Raw genomic sequence first — 21,155 nt, forward strand, 5'->3', positions numbered from 1 at the left:
TCTTTGCTAGAGTGATCCAAAACTAATGCCAGTACCCTGTTTTCTCCCCATGGCCCTGTATCTTGCTCTGCTTCAAACATTCATTCACTTGTCACTTTGAAACCCAGTATTGAGCACTTTCAAGTCACATACATCACAGATTTAAACAAATTCTCCTACCCTGCTGTGGCTCAGTTGGTAGCTCTCTTGTCTCTGAATCACAAGGTTCTGGGTTTAAGTTCCACTCCGGGGCTTGAGCACAAAAATCAAGGATGACACTCCAGTGCAGTACTGAAGGAGCACTGCACTGTCAGAAGTGCCATCTTTTGATGTTAAACTGAGTCCCCATCTTCTTGCTCGGGTGGATGTAAAAGTTACCACAGCACTATTTCGAAAATGATCAGGGAAGTTATCCCTGGTCTCCTGGCCAATATTTACCCCTCAATCAACATCACAAAAAACAGGTTATCTGGTCATTATCACATTGCTGTTTGTGGACGTTTGCTGCGCAAATACTGGCTTCTTGTGTTTCCAGCATTACAACAGCAACTACACTTCGATAAGTACTTCATTGGCTGTAAAGCACTTTGAGATAACCGATGATCGTGAAAGGTGCTATATAAATACAAGTCTTTCTTTTCTTTTTACTATCTGCTTTAATTCCAGTTTGAGAAGAGCCTCACATACTGTGATATTTTCATTTCCCACCCTCATGACCTTCCTCAGTGAGACTGCCAATTTAGGACGAAACCCAAGAAGTGTTTTGGTCAAACAGGGAAGTGGGCTAAGGTTGGGCAAGCTCCTATCATTTAAGGCCTTTACAGTTGTCAAAAAGGAGACATTATCATAGAATCACACAGCATAGGCGGAGGGAATTCGGCCCATCATGCCTATGCAGGCTCTTTGAAAGAACTATCCAATTAGTTCCATTCATATTGGGTGGCTGTTTCACCACATTCCTGCAAATTTGACCTTTTCAAGTTTATATCCAATTCCTTTTGGAAAGTTATTATTGAATGTGCTGCCACCCTCTTTCAGGTAGTGCAGTCTAGCTCATAACAACTCCCAGCACAATAAAAATTCTCCTCATCTCCCCCACTGTTTCTTTTGTCAATTCTCTTAAGTTCACTGTATCTTTCTGGGCTAAATATGAACTCAACGGCCAAATGTGAAAGCAATAAGCTTTCCAATATCCACTTGTATAAACCTCCTTATGTATAAAAACATCCCATGGCACTCAGTGAAATTGTAATTAGGTAAAAATCGATGACGAACCAGTGATTGTTTTAGAAGAAGTCCATGCTGAATTCAAATGCTGAAAAAGACACTATTGTGAAAGCTCCCCCTCCCCATTTAGGTACAACTCGGGTAACTAAAAGCAAAATACAGCAGATGCTGGAAATCTGAAATAAAAACAAAGTGCTGGAAATACTCAGTAGGTCCGGCAGCATCTGTGGAGAGAGAAGCAGAGTTAACATTTCAGGTCTGTGACCTTTCATCAGAACTGGAAAAATTCAGCAAAAGAATGAGGTTTTAAGCAAGTGAGGGGGATGGGTGATGGTGGGGAAGAGAACAAAAGGGAAGGTGTGTGATAGGGCAGGGGGCAGGAGAGATTAAATAACAAAGCTGTCATGGGACAAAGGCAAAGAGTGTGTTAATGCTTGTAATGAAAGACAAAGCATTAGTCCAGACAGAGTGTTAATGGCAGAATAATAAGCAGCTCTGTCTACATGAAAAACAGGCACATGGTTAAAAAATTAAATTAAAAAATATAAAAAAGGCCAGTCATGCTCTGAAATTATTGAATTCAATGTTCAGGCTGTAGAGTGCCTAACTGAAAGATCAGGTGCTGCTCCTCGAGCTTGTGTTGATGTTCAGTGGAACACTGTAGCAGGCCAAGGACAGAAGTGTGGGCATGAGAGCAGGGGGCTGTGTGGAGTTCAGTATTCACAGAAATTTTTCAGAATTTTGTCCGAACCCCCTACTACATTTTTCCAACTTAAAATGACAGTTCCACCATCAGCAGCAGAACGTTTCAACAGATGAGCATCAAAGACAAAATTAAAATTCCAAAATTAATATTCAGCGGAGGTAGAACCAAATATTTTCAACACTGCTGTAAACAAATCTCTGTTAGTATTGATTCCCCAGTTGATCAAATTGCTAGATCTGTCTTGCAGCTAACCTTACTGTTAAACTCTTTCATAGTATTGTATTGTAACATATCCTTTTACAACTGTGGTAAAATAGACTGAATAATAGTGGTAGTAGTGAACTGGTAGCTTATTGTACTGTGGCAGAAAGCAAAGTCTTATTTTTTTGGACTAATTAATCCAGTTAATAGGGTTTCTAATAGTAGGGGGTACTAGGTGGTAGAGTGTGTTAGAAACAGCACTGCTATTTTACTTCTGAGACCCAATTTAGCATTCAGCCCAGACAGAAGGTTTTGGAAGGCTGCTGTTTCTAAGGGTGTTACAGTGCACAGGTTAAATGAGTTTTGGCAGTTTCAGTCTAATTCACATTAGACAGACATTCAGAACACTACAGTGATCCAGATTTAGGAAATAATTGGTGCTAAATTAGCAGGTTTTCTTGGAGAGGTTGCATGGATAAAATGTGAGGGTAATGGAAATATCACGTTATTGCTTTTAGAGCTTCTGGTGTCAGGACTCAGCTCACAGCCAACATTCTACTTTATAATTGACCCATGCAGTACTATCTATTACTTTGATTAGTGCATTCATTAAGAAACAAAATAAGAGAAAATTAGCATTTTATCATTCCTGCTTATTTTGAATACCCTTTGATGGTGTCACGAGTAGGTTATAATGTGCTAGTGTTCTGCTTCCACAGATGAAATAGACAGAGCATCATTTGTTCCTTAGCTGAGAAATGATGAAACCCATCATCAGTGTAATTGGAAAATTACAGTGTTAGCTTTTGCTGGGCTTCAAAGCTGTGAACATAGCAACGGGCCCAGTGCTTTTTAAGGTGCATTTAACGCTGCTCCAAAGCTGTTTCACGTTCAAACTGATGCAAAATTGGCCATGTAAATTCAGAGTCAGGATCCAAATTAATTCCAGAGTAAAACTGCAATCAGACTCCCCAGTAGCCATAGTCTCACATCACGGAGCATAAACCCAGAGCAGTGTTGACCCTAGTTTGCAAAAAGCTCAGGGTTGTCTGTTGGATTCCCCAGGTCACTTTGTAAACCTATTTAATCTTAATTTACAGTCGTTTAGTAGTACAGAACTTGAATATTGCTGAAAATAGAGACATGTTGTCGAAGTTTTTCATCTTGCACTCAGCAGGACAATCGCAAGAATAACCAATGTAAGGGAAAACAACAACTTATACTGCATAAGAGAGTGCTAATTGGTTAGCATGTGAACTCTGATTGGTAGAGGTGTTCGCAATGGGCAAGGTACTGGCCGTACCCAACCAGCCCGTGCTTGCAAAACTCAAAACACAGTGTCCAACATTAGATGTGATTCTGCGATTGGACAACATTTGCTAAATAATCCAGTGTGCTAAGAATTACGCTGACAACCAATTTAAGATAGTCAGTAGGGCTCACAGTGTGGCGCATTTGCATGTACTGGAAGCCACATATGTTAATACACAGGGCCCTGTTCTTTGCAGACAGAAAGAATACACACATTGCTCCTGTTTCAGCTGAACAAAATAAGTTACTGCCATTCGCTGGTTCATTGGTCAAGGCATTGCCCTGAGGAATCAGAGTCAAGCTGCCTGGTTTAAATTTTAAACAAAGCTTGGCAGTTAACTGTCAGTCACTGTAAACTGGTGCATTTGCCATGGCAACACCTTTACCAATCAGAGTTCACTTGCCAACCAATCAGCACTCTCTTCTCATGCAGTATAAGTTGTTGTTTTCCCTTACATTGGTTATTCTTGTGGCTTGTCCTGATTAGTGCAAGACGAAAAGCTTCAACAACATATCTCTATTTTCAGCAATCTTAATTTAAATGTATAGAAGGCAGATAATCTACCCCTTCCCTAACAATTTATGCCAACTGTTGAGAGAACAACCTGCACATCCGGGCATCTATCAAACTTTCTCCAAAACAATAAAAATTACAGTAAGTTTTTGCCCTTCCCTCCCCACAAAACACCTACCTTTGAATCCTGACCTTCTGCACGCCACCCCCCAGACCGCACAAAGTTGAAAGTGCACCCCTTCCCACCATCCCCTACACTGATGATGCTTATTTGACCCTGTTCCCCTCCCCCCACAGTAAATATCTTAGCTCCTCCCCTCTCCCCACCAGTGTCTCGCCTGCTTTCCCCAAATGGGGAATTGAAGGCGCGTGAGTGCCAGCCACTGCGCTGAAGATTACAGCGGGCTCGGAAGATTCAAGGTAAGTTGATTTAAATTTTTTCATCTCATTAATTTATCTATTTAAATCCCGGTCCCATTGCCCAGTGGTAGGGGGGTGCCGCCACAGAGCCTCGCCATTGCCAGGAGGATCAGGCCGGGCCCTCTTGGCATCGGCCTCCGCAGTGGACCTCTGCTGCAACTATCTTCCGGTGCTCCCCCCCACCCCCATCACGGAGCCCAACGTCATGGACTTGGTAAAATCTAGACCTTAAACGCTTTAAAGTCGAAAATTAAGCCCTGAAATTATGCACAGTTGTTAATGCCAAACAAGTTCTCTGAAATTCCTCTCTTCATTATTTTGATATGCTTGTTCACACATTTATTTCAAATTGGCACTAAAACAACTGAGAGGGAAGATTCAGATAAACATGATCAATTATCATAGGAAATATCTTATAATTTCAAACCCCTAACTTCTCCTGTTTATATTATCCCAAATCAGGGACCTTGCTGTTTAACTGATGTATCAGATCACTGATCAGCGACACCTTTAGCCAAGAACTATGGAGTCACTTGGTAGAGATGTGACATCAGGGACACCTTCCACGTGTGCTTATCAGATCTGTGCAGCAACTGCAGATGTCTTTCTAATTGCAAGTATGACCCAAGAGAAAACTTGCCCTTCAGTATCGCGGTCCATTTGCACCATATGAACCCATGGGAGGTCATTTTAACCCCAAAAAGAGGTAGGTTGGGGTTGAGTGAGATGTAAAAATCTTATAAAATCTCCAACCTGAGCCAACTTTCATCCAACGCACCCTCTTGTGGGTTTAATGGTGGAGAGACGAGGGGTGGGCAGCCAAACCCTGCTCAGGGCCGTATTGTTCATATAAATATTATAATGAGGCTGGAAGCTTCACATTTAACCTGCTTTACAGGTTTAAGCCTGGCCAGTCCCATTTCCCAGGCCTCGGGAAACCTGGCAGCTCAAAGGAGGTGAGGACAGTGATGTGGAAAAGGTGTCTTTACAGCACTGCTTGTGGGCCAGGAGGAACAGGAGTGCTTCTTCTTGGGCTCCTAAGCTTACCTGCTTCCTTGGCATACCCCCACCCCCTACATCAGAACCACCTACCTATCCAAAGATCCCCTCCCTGGTAGGGGATTGGATCCCCACTGGGGTCAGGGATCAGACATCACCCACACTTCCACTAAAGCAGCAGCAGGTTCTTTACCTACTCCTGTGCCTCCAGCCACTTCTGTACTGCTCCCTGCCCAACTGGGAGCCAACCTTATCAATCAGGCTGGTTTCCGGATAGAAAAAAAAGATGCACACTGAGGAGTTAAAACTCCATTGCATGTGGGGAAAACTGGACTTCTGGGTTTCCCATTGAAACTCTGTGCCCCTGGTTCAGAAAATCTGCCCTGTCAATTCTCGGGCCATTGTGTCACTGAGATTTCTTAGACAGTTGTTATGATCAGGTGAGGAGGGGTCAAAGGCTTCCCTCTTGTCCCTCTCCTTGTTTGACCACAACCGGGTTTATTTCTTTTAAGCAGTGGATATGCTTACCAATTCAGTGAGTGTTTAACCCTTTATGTGCTATGATCATAAAAGAATCAATTGGACAGGTTTTCTTGAATTTAAACAAGAAAGAGCTTAGTTTATTGTACTTAAAACCAAAACCTGATCTAATTAAAATAATTATGTATGCTCCAACTTACACACACACACACACTCACACACACACGCGCGAGAATCACACACACACAAATAGGTTACAGAGTGGAGAAGAATAGAGTCCGGAACAATAAAAAAAGAATATACAGTCTGTGGAATCTGGTAATTCAGTGGCGTTCTAGCTGAATTCGGTGGTCCTGAAGTTTCTGGCTGGCAGATCTGGCCAACTGGTTCAGGGTTTTCTTGGAGACAGTGATGCAGATGGTTTTCTTCCCAGGGTCTTTGTCTGCAGCAATGATAGATTTGGATGTTTTGCCGCCAGCAGGCAGGGTTCAAACTTGCAAGGTCACTTGGAGAGAGAGAGGGAGACCCCACTTGGGTCCTTCACTGGTCATACTCAGTGGTCATTCTGCTGTAGATAGAAGGAACTGAAAGTTTTCACACAGATGGAGGGACTGTCACATGATGGCCCAGTGTATTCTCTCTTTTGCAAATTAATTGGATAATGTCTAAGAATTGCAATTTCTCAGGGTTCCATTGTTCCAGGATGACCCTTTGAGTGGCTCATCTGCACAAGTGTTAATGTTCCAAGTTTGTCTTGTTAATGAAGGCAAGGCAGGTAGCTCGTTCAAAATTTGCAAGCCATTTCTCTGGTGGGAGATTTTCCCAGACCTACGTCTCCACCTCAATACATTGGTATGTAGGGTATTTAGATGCAAATTGCATTGGCCATTTTAGCTGTTAGCAGTGACCTTTTATCAGGTCACAGACTTGAAACATTCACTCTGCTTCTCTCTCCACAGATGCTGCCTGACCTGTTGAGTATTTCCTGCCCTTTCTGTTTATATTTCAGATTTCCAGCATCTGCAGTATATTGCTTTTACCTTTTATCAGTTCTCTGTCTCCTGCTTTCTTTTTAAAGTTTAATTCAGGTTTCCAATGATGGATTAAAAAAATCATTTGGCATCGACGTATTCATGACACCATACTCAGATGAATATCACCAATTTTAATCGATAAATGTCTTCAATACAAAAGTGTATTTTCTTTATTCTTTCCTGGGATGTGAGTGTCACTAGCAAGGCCAGCATTTGTTGCCCATCTCTAGTTGCCCTTGAGAAGGTGGTGGTGAGCCATTAAAATAGCTTGTGTAAATCTAACCTTTCACAGCTTGTTCCATATCAACAAACCATTTAGTATAAAATGTCAATTAAAGAAATTCTTTCCTCATGTTTACTGTTTTCTGGATACAAATGCAATCTGATCAAAACACACTAACTCTGTACAGATGTATTTTAAATAAATAAAAGCACGTTAATTATTGATTGGGATTTTCTGGGGGTTAAATTTGTGTACGTCAAGCTGAGAAATGTCAATCCTGGTGAAGCAACAGTTTTTTTGCAGCCAAAAAATCAATAGCAAGCCCCTCCAGATCAAGCATAACTCAGAATTCAGGTGGCTTTAATCTCCCTTACTGTGTCCTAACCAAAGGGGATGATTTCCTCTGTACGCTTTGGGCTGGATTTTCGTTCCATGGTCCCAATTCTGATGCCGGGCTGAATTCCGGGTCAGAAACCCATAACAGCCTGGGGCAGAACCCTGGAAGTAATTTTTGTGGAGGCTGCCAATTAAGTGGCTGCTCCAAGAGCCCTGTCCAAATAAGGATGGTAGGCAGGCTCCTGCAGCTAGAGGACCAATAGGAGGCCCTCCAGCACTGGAAGATTAGCAGCCCCATCATCAAAGGTGGGATCTGCCGATAAAGGTAGGGGAAAGAAAGGGCGCCTCAAGGTGGAGAAGCCCGTTGAAGACTTTTAAAAAATGTCAAATAAAAAGAGACCACAGCTGCCAGACCATTACTGTGGAGGGGGAAGCTTTCCACAGGGCAGCCTGCGCCTGCAGTTGTTGCCATCTTGCAATCGTGGCCACAGAGGTGTTAAAAGTGCTGGATGGAGAGCTGGCTCCTGGCTCTGCTGCTGGGTGGCTGCTTCCATTCATCGGCCGGGATTCGGCCTGGTGGGGCCCGACTGCCGACTGGAAAATTCCAGTTGACGTCTGCACTGTGGCCTTAATAGGCCCTTTAAAGGGCATAATTGGCTACCTACAGCTTGCAGGCGAGTAGCCATCCCCCACCCAACCAGCCTCTTTGAAAGTGGCCCCGAGATGGGAACCATGCAGACAAACCAGCACTCTGGCTGGCAGTGGGGAATTGTGGGCTTGCCTGCCTCCGTTCCCACTTCTGCAACCCTTCCAAAATCTGGCCCTATGTGTAAGAAAATTGTAAACATGTTTAGAAAGATTGGGTATATGGCGGGGATTTTCCTCTGTCTATCTCACGTTCAGCCAGTGTTACGTTAGTGTAAGTGCAGCAGAAATCCCACTTACATGCGCCAAAGGTGATACTGCCACACTTCCAGTGAAGTAACTGTGGCAAACAGGAACAGTACTGAGGAATTTCTGGGCCTATGATATTGTTACACGAAGGGCACAAGACAAATCTTCTCTCTGTGGGCCTAACCTCAGAAAAACATGCCCTAATGCACCAATATGACATTTACATCTCCCACATTTGCCATCTTTGTGGCATGACTTAAACTGGCAAGTTAATGTCAAATTGCCAACAGTTTTGTGCTGTGGTGCTTGTCTAACTAGGACCTGGTTGAGCCTGCCCACACTAATATAATATAGGACCTTGGCAGACTATTTTCTCATCAGTCTTGACTGGATTTCAACCCAGGACCCGAAGGAGAATGAATTATTTTCTAACCCTGACAACAGCCAATCTCCAGTTATACTTGTTTCTGGGAGAAGTGACCTTGCACATTCAGTATTAGTCACGCTTCAATCAAACAGATAAAGTTTAAGTGTGCAAGCTAAACAATAAAAAGATGTACACGATATATCAAAAATAACTCCCAAACAGCAGCAACTGGGTGATCCACCATTGACAACATTAACATGGGATATGAGATGTTAAAAAAACAGTCATTCTTGAGCATTCAGAACTTACATATTTATCTGTACCACAACACATGTAGGAAAAAAACTCAACCAAGCTGAGCCAAGCCAAAACATATCTGGCTGACTCTCAGGCCAGAGAACAAATGTCGTGTATTTGGATTTTCAGAAGGCTTTTGATAAGGTCCCACATAAGAGGTTAGTGAGCAAAATTAAAACACATGGGATTGGGGGTAATATACTGGCATGGATTGAGAATTGGTTGACAGACAGGAAACAGAGAGTAGGAATAAACGGATCTTTTTCCGGGTGGCAGGCAGTGACTAGTGGGGTACCACAGGGATCAGTGCTTAGGCCCCAGCTATTTACAATACATATTAATGACTTGGGTGAGGGAACTAAATGCAACACTTCCAAGTTTGCAGATGACGCAAAGCTGGGGAGGAATGTGAGCTGTGAAGAGGATGCAAAGAGGCTACAATGTAATTTGGACAAGTTGGGTGAGTGGGCAAATGCATGGCAGATGCAGTTTAACATGGATAAATGTAAGGTTATCCACTTTGGTTGTAAAAACAGAAAGGCAGGTTATTATCTGAATGGTGATAGATTGGGAAAGGGGGAGGTGCAATGAGACCTGGGTGTCCTTGTACACCAGTCGCTGAAAGCAAGCACTCAGGTGCAGCAATATGACTGACCTGAAACGTTAACTCTGCTTCTCTCTCCACAGATGCTGCCGGGCCTGCTGAGTATTTCCAGCATTTCTTGTTTTTATCTCAGATTTCCAGCATCCGCAGTATTTTGCTTTTATTTTATTATTATTTAGGTGCAGCAAGCAGTTAGGAAGGCGAATGGTATGTTGCAAGAGGATTTGAGTACAGGAGCAAGGATGTCTTACTGCAGTTATATGGGGCCTTGGTGAGACCACATCTGGAGTATTGTATGCAGTTTTGGTCTCCTTATCTGAGGAAGGATGTTCTTGCCATGGAGGGAGTGCAAAGAAGATTTACTAGGCTGATTCTTGGAATAGTGTTCTAATTCTAATTCTAATAGTAGGATTGACATATGAGGAGAGATTGGGTTGACTAGGCCTATATTCACTAGAGCTTAGAAGAATGAGAAGGGATCTCATAGAAACCCATAAAATTTTAACAGGACTAGACAGGCTAGATGCAGGGAGGATGTTCCCGATGGCTGTGGAGTTCAGAACCAGGGGTCACAGTCTCAGGATACGGGGTATGCAATTTAGAACTGAGATAAGGAGAAATTTCTTCACTCAGAGGGTGATGAACCTTGGGAATTCTCTACCGCAGAAGGCAGTGGAGGCCAAGTCATTAAATATATTCAAGAAGGAGATAGATATATTTCTTAATGCCAAAGGGATCAAGGATATGGGGAGAAAGCGGGAACAGGGTACCGAATTAGGCGATCAGCCATAATCTTTTTTGAATGGCGGAGCAGGCCCGAAGGGCCGAATGGCCTACTCCTGCTTCTATTTTCTATTTTTCTATGTTTCAACCAATTCAGACCAGAATCAACCCTCGAGTGTTTTCCTGAATTAAGAAGTCAGCCACAATGCTCAGAACAGGGCACTTGGGCAACGGTATCTCAGTTCCAACTTCAATGATTACCAGACTGACCACTTCCTCCGTTAATACAATAGGTAAATCTAGAAATTACTGTTGACACTAGTTTAATAGAGGCATTAGCCATGCTCATTTAAATGGGTTACTGTCTCCATTAACATGGCGAACGGAGGAATGTTATCTGAACATGTTAACTGTTTCTCTGCTAATATCAGTTAACAGTCTTTTATATCGTATAGTCACTGACGTTTGATCAACCTCATAAAAGCTCATTTTAGAACCTACAGATTGAATTGCTAGATAAAACACTATTAAGTTGCCGCGGTCCTAATTAAAAAATTGTGAATAAAAGGATCTTACAGTGCAGGACAAAAAGCATTCCAAGCTTCCACAATTTGAGCAATATAAGCCAAGATTTAAAGGAACAGGAACGACGCTGAGGCCAAAATGTACCGCAAGATTTCATTAGCTCCTACTAATATACTACTTTTATCTTAATTTTATTTTAAAAAACATTTTAAATATGCACTAAAAATGTGATTTTAATCAGATTTACGATGGTGTCCAAAACAATAAAATACAGTGACTGAGTTTTCAGGGCAGACTGCTGGAAGAACCAAGTTTGTCCAAAATCTGCCACATAAGGCAGTCTCTTGGCATTTCTTCGCAGACAAAGATTTTAGGAAGGTTGTACTCATCGGTTGCAGGCCGACTGGTGGCTAGTTAGGCTTATCCGGGACCAGCAGATTTTCCCACAGTGGGTGCAAGTGAAGGTGTAGTCGATGCTGGGGGAAAATGGATCTATCCTTCTCCTCCTTTTCCCTTTCATACTGGTTCTTTGCTCAGTCTCAAAGGTCTCTGCAGCACTCCCAATGTAGCATCTTTAGGCATCACGATCTATGGCCTGCATTCCCCACTGGTGATGGTCGATGGGGCACACAGAGAGGGACTTCTTCAGCGAGTCCTTGAAACATTCTCGTGGGGCCCCTCTGTTTTGTTTACCGGTGGTCAGGTCTCCATATAACACAATCTCGGGCAGGCGACTCTCGTCCATCTGGGCAATGTGACCCGCCCAACGCAGTTGGCTTTGCCAGAGGATGGCCCCGATGCTGGTGATGTTGGCTGTTTCCTGGACTTCAATGTTTGTGATGTGGTCCTGCCAGCGGACCTTGAGGATGCTGTGGAGGCCGCGCTGATGGAAGCGCTCTAGAAGGTGTACATGATGGCGGTATAGGACCCATGACTCACCGTCATACAGAAGGGTGATGAGAACTACAGCTTTGTACACTGAGTTTGGTCTGTGCTCTGAGGTTATGTTGCTCCACACTCATTTGCAGAATCTGCTGAATGTGCTGTTTGCTTTTGAAAGCCTACTGTTTACTTCTTTATCTATGGTGGCATCAAACAAAATTATGCTCCCCAAATAGGTAAATTGCTTGACGGCATTCAGCTCGGTTCTCTCGATGACAACGCTTGGTGGTCTATATTCTTCTTGGGGTGCAGACTGACGCTGGACTTCAGTTTCCTTTAAAGTGATTTTTAGTCTGAAGAGTTCTGCTGCCTCGGAAAAACATGCTGTTATATGTTGCAGGTCTGACTGACTGTGGGCCAGGAGAGCACAGCCATTGGCAAAAAGAAGTTCATGGATGAGATTTTCTTGTGTCTTTGTGTAAGTCTGAAGATGCCTGAGGTTGATAAGTTCTCCGCGGTCCGAAAGCACATGTAAACTCCCTCCTTAAAGTCTTCCGTTGCCTACTGCAGCATCATGCTGCAAAAGATGGCGAATAGGTTCGGGGCCAGCGCACAGCCTGCTTCACGCCATTGGCGATACAGACGGGACTCGAGAGGTTGCTGTTTTGCTTGACTCGTCCTTACTGATGTTCATGAAACTGCTTCACTGTGGGCAGGAACCTGAAGTTTTTCAAAGATTTTCCAAAATCCATCTCTGCTCACAGCGTTCGAATGCCATGGTGAGGTCTATAAAAGTGACGTATAGGCCTTTGTTTTGCTCACAATACTTTTCTTGTAATTGTCTGCATGCAAATACCATGTCTGTGGTGCCTCTGTTTGCTCTGAAACTGCACTGGCTCTCTGGGACGTTTTCTTCTGCAATGGTAGGCACAAGCCTGTTCATAATTATTCTAGTCAGGATCTTTCCAGCAATAGAAAGGAGGGTGATCCCACAGTAGTTGGAGTAGTCTGACTTTTCTCCTTTGTTTTTGTATAAGGTGATAATAACAGCATCACAACACTCACGTAGAATCCTACCTTGTTCCCAGCAGGCCGTGAAAAACTCATGGAGTTTGGTGTATAAGGCTTCAGGTGGAATTCCATCTACTCTGGGGGCTTTGTTGCTCTTCATCTGGTTGATGGTGGTCCAGAGTTGGGCTCTCATCCAGTTCTTCTTTGACAGGCAGTAATGTCTTTTTAAAAGATGTCCCAAACTAAAATTATCGTCCCTTGTCTTCACTGCAGTCTTTACATCCAGTCGCAAATGATCAAATAGCCAATAACTTAGGGGGGGTTGATAGAATGAGAAATTCTGTCTTGCAATCCACATTGATTTCTGCCCAAGATCCAAACCAGCTTTTTGAGACAATAGGTCTCTTCTGACCCATTTTATGTAACCACCAGTGTTTTTTCTTACGATAATTGAATCTGTCTACGAATTTGATTATTATTATATTACCGCACACATAAGCAAATTGCTTGCTCAGAGATCTTGGAAGTGGCTTATTTTTTCATGTGCTAACTTTTCAGTAACTATTCTCATCAAGATACTGCATGTCACTGCTAGGAAATGGAGTATTTTCTCGAATTTTAGCATTAAGCATTCAAGGTCAGTTTTGGCTCAGTTTCGATGTAGTGTATAGCTCTAATCAATGAAAGACCAGGGTCTGGAATTTCCACTGGGTTTAGCTGGCAATTAGCCCAAAATCGACCAAACCAGCACAAAAGATCGAGAAATTTCAACACCAAATTACATCCAATGCAAATCAGGTTTCTGTGATCTACTGAGATAGTTTTAAAAAAATCACACTGGAAACTGTCCCTGCCCACAAAACTGTCCGCGCCCCAAGATCGAATTAATCACCATGGCGAGTTTTCTCTAATTGCGCCCATTTGTGGACCTTCAAAGAGGCTCTTAAAATCAAGCCTTTCTTTATCCACAAGGGCACTATTAAACGCCTTTAAAAGTGTTTACAAATAATTATTCATTAATTTATTAAGAAACTGACTACTGTAAATGAATGAAACTAGCAAATGATTCTGTTTAGTTTTTAAAGTCACTTTCCATTATTTAAAATCTGGTTACTCACAGGTGCTCAAATCGGCACTCTCTGCTTATTTTTTGTGATGAACCTATTTGCAGATGTATTAATAAAACTGCACCAGGTTAGCACTCGTAAATATATCAAGGAATATTTGTGAATGCAGATTTTTTTTTCAAGAATTACATTCTAAAATGCTGTTCAATTGTGCTGGTTCAAGGTAGATTTTATTCTCAATGATATGCAAACGAGTCTGAGCAGAAACGTGAGCAAAAATTCACTTCTGAAAACTAACACAATTTGCGCCTGGATTACCGATTGCGCCCAAGGTGGAAACTCTTGGCCCAGGTCTTAACCATATGTTCGTATAATGACGATAAAAGCACCTCCTTGTGCATCAATTATGTTTACTGAGATTGCCAACACATTAGTGCCAAATCATTGCTGTTTCTCATTGTGGATTCATTCCCATTGGCACCAAGATTGCAACCACCCAAACTAATTTGACTTAGAACACATACAACCATTAGCTAAAAGCACTCCCACTGTATGAGTTGGAAGGAAAGGAAGGGCCCAGAGGTGAACATACAGTGTTGTAACCTACTGAGCCACCCAGTCCCCTGAGTTTGTGAGGTCTCAATTAGACTTCTGAAGTTTCTCTTCACAAACAAAGAATACCTTCAGATTAGCTTTCTGCACAATACACCCAGGTCACTAGTACATCCAGTGAAATGAAGCTATAAGACACGATTTTTAAATCATTAGGTGTGGATCTTTTCTTCAGGAAGTGCATTTTATTTCAGTTTGCCAATTTTTTTTTTTTGATTTGTACAGCTGCTAGAAAAATACAGAAGTGTTTATCTGTTATCCCAGTCTTCCTTTGAGATTGGCAAAACCATGTACTTTTAGGACACTTGGCAGCACAGGATAGAATGCCCACCGTAACAATATTCATGAATCATTGAACATACACTATATTAACTCAATCGGCTAATACTTTATTCAATTGTAAATACAAAAAAATGCGTCCAGAGGTGAAATCTCACCAAACTGTAGCAGTGCCATGAGGTCATAGGCCATATCCAAGGCAAGTAGACCCTGTCTATAAGGCTGCCTTTGGGAGCTATAAAAGTATACTATACTGAGGGTTGTATTATGTAAAGGGTGTTTTACATGTGTTCCTTATTAGTTCGGAAGCTATAAACAATGTTCTAGATTTTTTCGCAGCCGGTTGTCGCACAATTTGCATGCTACATTCAGTTATCTTTGCACAGTAACTTCAGAAAGCAATTGTTCCTGCTGACACTCCACATTAAGAAATGCATTGAGAACTAAATTCAGTTTGACCAATACATTATTAACTTGCTGCGTGGGCATTGCAGCATGAGTGTAATTATTTTTGGCGTGGAGAAAACTCAGATCGTACCTTGCTTGGCACTTTACTTTCCAAGTTGTAACTTTTTTCACCAGAAGTCCAATTTCAGGCATGGTTTGATCTCCTGCACCTTTCTAAAGAACATCTCAACCATACAGGGATAGACCAGCTTTCTTTTCCCTTGTGTGCATTTTCTGCCATGCCATCAATCATCTCGCAAAGTGCTGAAAAGATAGTCTTGCATTTAGATAACGCCTTTCACAATCTCAGGATGTCCCAAAGCACATTACACCCAATGAACTTCTGTTTTGAAGTACAGATGCTGTTGTAATGTAGGAAACACGGCAGCCAATTTTCACACAGCGAGCTCCAACAAACAGTAATGTGATAATGACCAGATAATCTGCGTTAGTGATGTTTGTTGAGTCATAAATATTGGTTTGGACATGAGGGAGAACTCTCTACTCTTCTTCAGTAGTGTCATGGGATCTTTTATATCTACCTGTTGCGATCAGGTGAGGCGGGGTCACAAGGCTGCCCTCTCATTCTTCCTCTTACTTGACTGCAACAAGGTTTATTCCTTTTTAAACAGTGGATGTGCTTACCACTTCAATGAGTGTCTTACCTTTTACATTTGTTGTGATCGTTACCTTTGTTGTGATCGTTAAAGAACCAATCAGATAGCTTTTCTTGAGTTTAAACAAGAAAGAGGGGAGTTTATTATACTTAAACATCTAAACCCGATCCAAATAAAAATGATAAAATTAGGCTATACTTTCACACACACACACACAAACACACACATGAGAATCATACACAAATAGATTACAGAGTGCTGAGGAATAGATTTGTGTTGGATTAGAGTCCCGAATAAATAAAAATAATACACAGTCTGCGTTGTCTGGTGACTTTAGTGGTCTTCCGGTTGAATTCGTAGTCCTGAGGTTCTGTGTCTGTGATTGTCCTTGGAGACAGTTAAGCAGAGGGCTTCCTTCTCGGCGTCTTTGTCTTGGATCTAGCAGCCGGCAGCTACACTTCGCAAGGGCCTTCTGAAGAGAGAAAGAGTCAGAGACAGCCCTTCTGGCTTTTGCACAGATTGATTTTCTGGCTTGTGTGCATGTCCAAGGGAAATTCCCTACTTTCACAGAGATGGATAGACAGCCAAATGCCTGTCTTAGTGTATTCTCTGCTACCTTCTAATGAGATTCAAGTTTAGGAATTTCCATCTCTCAAGCCTCATGGTGCCAATGTTTTCCCCTGGTGGGGTTCACCCTTTCACTGTTAATGTCCCAGGATGGCTTTGAATGTCTTGCTAATGAAGGGCGGCACAGTAGCACCGCAGCCTCACAGCTCCAGGGACCCAGGTTCAATTCTGGGTACTGCCTGTGTGGAGTTTGCAAGTTCTCCCTGTGTTTGCGTGGGTTTTCTCCGGTTGCTCCGGTTTCCTCCCACATGCCAAAGACTTGCAGGTTGATAGGTAAATTGGCCATTATAAATTGCCCCTAGTATAGGTAGGTGGTAGGGAAATATAGGGACAGGTGGGGATGTGATAGGAATATGGGATTAATGTAGGATTAGTATAAATGGGTGGTTGATGGTTGGCACAGACTCGGTGGGCCGAAGGGCCTGTTTCAGTGCTGTATCTCTAAATAAAAAATAAATAAATAAAAAAAAGCAATCTCAGGTAGCTCAATCAATAGGGCAAGCCATTGTTTTGGGTACAGGCTAATCATACATGTGTCTCCATTTTGATGCCTTGGAATGTACAAGGTTTTCAGATGCAAATAGTGGTGGCCATTTTGGCATAGTCTTTGTAGAAGTTGTCTGTAATATTCCAGCTTTCCTTTCTTTATCAAGTTTAATGTGAGTTTCCAACCAATGAATTAAAATTCCTCATGTGACGTAGCATGTTTTCCTGACACCTCCGCACCACACTGAATGAAATGTGATGATAGGATAATTTCATTACAATGTTGTAAAAAAAGCACGCACATTCATTCTCAAACACTCACTTCTCAAATTCACACATTAATTTCAGAATTGTTGCGGCTGGCATTGTATGGAACAACTTTTCTGGTTAATTTTTTTTGGAGCTTTTTCATCATCCTTCCTTTGGATGAGGTACCATTATGAAATTGCATTTCTTTTGGGTTATGTGATGTCAAATGGGGTTAAAGTTTCTCTAGCTTCAATTTGTAATACTCTGGGAATGTACATCTCAATAAAGATGTGGTTGTTGGTGAAACTTGTGCAATGCAAATTTCCATTGCTGCTTGTGGCAAGTCCTCCTGTATGTACAAGCTTTAACCCTTCACGTGCCATTCCGGTTCCAGCGCCTTAATAATCTTTCTCTCTATAGTGACAGAGGGTAATAAATTGATTTTTTAGCCCCTGTGAGGTGTCTGAGATTTACTTTGGGCCCTTGTTCTTGTTGAGTTCTGAATTGAAATTGTTGGGTTTGATTAGCTTTGGATTTGGGACCTGATCAATGGGTTCTTCAGTGGGTAGATTCACACTGACCTCACTTTTATTTTTCTGGTGAGTTACACAAGTGCTGTTTACTTTCGGACAGTTTTCCTTCCCTTTTCCCTTTACGGTTGGGAGGGTCTGTTCTCTAATCTGCCCCATGTCCTCTGGGATATTACTGCTTGCAGGTGTCTGTCCAGATTTCACTGCACTCCCCTGCAGCACTTCAACTAGGTGAGGCATCTCCCTCATTTTGGCTTGCCCTTTTGGGAACTTTCCTTACCCCTACAGATTTCAGTAGAGGCTGTTAGCAGCCCTGTTAGGGCTTCTCTTATCTCTGCATTGAAATAGGAGAGTGTGGGTTCGAATTTTTCAGGCTTGGCTAACCAGACAGTAGGGGGTTCAATTTGGGAATCCTCCAGACCTTCCTCTAACTCGCCTGCACTGCCCCTTTTGTCCCCTTCCTTCCTGACTGCCTGACAGACCTGTGCTTATTTGTTCCCTTCCCGGCTGTGTTACTGTTTTAACATGTTAATGTGACACAGCCTTTGTTTCTTCCTTCGATCTGGGGGGTATCAATTAAATAATTTACCTGGCTAATTCTTTTTGCCGTTCGGTATGGGCCACTGAACCGGGCTTTCAGGGGTTCACCCTGAATTGGGAGGAGTACCAGGCTGAAATGTTCTGGCCTTGGCATGTTTATCTGCCTGCCTTTTCATAGCTGTCTGGAAGGTTTTTGGGTGCTCCTGAGCCACTGTACAGGCTTTTGTGTGCCACTGCCAGAACATGGAAATCTAGTCTAACATGGAAGACTCATCCCTGTGTCCCAAATACCTCTCCTTGATTAGTTTAAGAGGACCTCTCACCTCGTGTCCATAAACTCATTCAAGGTGAGTCCCTGGTGGCAAACAAGAGAAATCCCAGCCCTTTGTCCCAGTCATGGGGTTACTCGGAGCAGTATGCCCTGATCATTTTCTTTAGGGTCTGGTGGTACCGTTCCAAAGCCCCTTGTGATTGTGGGTGGTAGGCTGAGGACTTTAGCTGGGTTATGCTCAGATTACCCATGACTTCTTGAAAGATTCCAGGCATGAAATTCGTGCCCTGATCTGACTGATTCTCAGCAGGCATTCCAGCGCTGGTAAAGAATTGGGTTAGCCCCTCCACCACTACCTTGGCAGAGTTAGTTCTTAGGGGAATGGCCTCTAGGAAATCGGGTAGCCACATTGATAATGGTGAGAAGATACTGGTAGCCCCCTTTTGTTTTCGGCAGGTGTCCCACACAATCCACCAGCACTCTGCTGAAGAGTTCCCCAAAAGCCAGTATGGGAATTAGGGGTGCAGGTTTTATTGCAGGTTGGGGCTTCCCCACAACCTAGCACATGTGGCAAGTTTTACAGAACTCCACCACATCTTTGTGGAGTTTTGGCCAGTCAAAATGCTGTCTTATGTGGGCTTCAGTTTTTCGTACACCGATATCTCCAGCCATTGGATGTTTGTGGGCTATTCTTAGGATTTCCTTATGGTACCTTGGTGGCACCACTATCTGGTGAACCACTCTTCATCCGCAGGTCTGAGAGGAGGTCTCCACTTCCTCACAGTGCCTCATTCTTTAAATAGTAGCACTCTGGGACTCCCTCAGCTTCAGCTTTGGTTTGGGCAGTCTGCACAAACTTTCTTAATACTGGGTCGGCTTGCTAAGCCTCGATCAAGGAAAATGAGTTTCGCCCATCATTTGGGTCCTCTAACTTCCCAAAAAAGGTTTCAGATAACCAGACAGTAGGGCCAGTTGTCTGCAGTGCCAGTTCAGCCTCCTCTGATGGAGCATGTTTGGCCATGGACCGCATCACTACAATCAGGGAAAATGCCGGGGACCTTCTCCTGCAACTGCTATGTCTCCCTGACCTCTTTCAATCTCTCTAAAATTACTGGGGAAGCTACTACCTTTGCCCCTGCCAGATCATTACCCAGGAGCAATTCAACCCTCTCCACAGGTAGGCTAGGGACAAGGTCACACTCCATGTGCACCCAGTATAAAGGTATGGGCATATACTTTCCTCCGATATCATTCACTAGCACCCTAGCATTCAATTCATTCTCTGGGGGAAAGCTGATGACTTTTCCCAGCAGCAGGGATTCGGTGGCCCTTGTATCCCTAAGTATGACTATAAGCTTGCTTGCCTCACTCGAGGGGTATAGGGTCACTTTTCCTTGGGACACAGAATCCTGGTAACTTTCAAGGATTTTGTTAAGTTTTCCCACACTCATAGCGGTAGGTTTACTGGGCCTTACTGCTGCACTTAAAACCACAGCCTACTCTGCTGTGCTTTCCATCAGGGCCCCTTGTCCTGCATGTCTGGTGTGCCCTGATTAATCCTTCAGGTTTTCTCCATAACTTCCAGCAGTCAGCTCGAAGGTGACCTGCCTTATTACAACGGAAACACACAGGTCTTCATGTGTCGCTTCTGCTCTCAGCACTGTCCTTTTAGGCTTGAGGAGGGATCCCTGTGTATCCAGCTTTCCCTTCCACCCACAGCTGTTTGGGCTCTGATCACCCTCCCACCTTTTATCCTTTTCAGGTTTGTGGGGGTGATTAGGGAAGGGTTTCCCTTGGAGTAAGGGCTTGTGTACAAACGTAAATTCATCAGCCAGGGTTGTGGCCTGCCTGGCTCTTGGAACCTTTTGTTCCTCTATGTGTGTTTTAATGGAAAGGGGAAGTGTGTTTTTGAACTCCTCGAGGAGGGCCACCTCTCTGAGGTTTTCATATGTGGGCTGCAGCTTGAGTGCCCGTATTCAATGGTCAAAAACAAGCTGCTTAACTCTTTCAAACTTGAGGTAAGTTTGTTCAGGCTGCTTTCAGAGGATTCAGAATTTCTGGCAGTAAGCCAGTACTAATAATTGGCAAGTCATGCTGCAGCTGTACAGAACTTTAGTTAGGCCACACTTAGAATATTGCGTGCAATTCTGGTCACCACACTACCAGAAGGACGTGGAGGCTTTGGAGAGGGTACAGAAGAGGTTTACCAGGATGTTGCCTGGTCTGGAGGGCATTAGCTATGAGGAGAGGTTGGATAAGCTCGGATTGTTTTCACTGGAACGACGGAGGTGGAGGGGCAACATGATAGAGGTTTACAAAGTTATAAGCGGCATGGACAGAGTAGATAGTCAGAAGCTTTTTCCCAGGGTGGAAGAGTCAGTTACTGGGGGACATAGGTTTAAGGTGAGAAGGGCAAAGTTTAGAGGGGATGTGCAAGGCAAGTTCTTTACACAGAGGGTGGTGAGTGACAGGAACTTGTTGCCGGGGGAGGTGGTGGAAGCAGGTACCATAGAGACGTTTAAGAGGCATCTTGACAAATACATGAATAGGATGGGAATAGAGGGATACGGACCCCGGAAGTGCAGAAGATTTTAGTTTAGGCAGGCATCAAGATCGGCGCAGGCTTGGAGGGCTGAATGGCCTGTTCCTGTGCTGTACTGTTCTTTGTTCTTTGTTCTAGCTCGTATGTGCCCAGGA

This window comes from Heterodontus francisci, chromosome 33, assembly GCF_036365525.1.
Source record: "Heterodontus francisci isolate sHetFra1 chromosome 33, sHetFra1.hap1, whole genome shotgun sequence".
In the NCBI taxonomy this organism is placed as follows: domain Eukaryota; kingdom Metazoa; phylum Chordata; class Chondrichthyes; order Heterodontiformes; family Heterodontidae; genus Heterodontus; species Heterodontus francisci.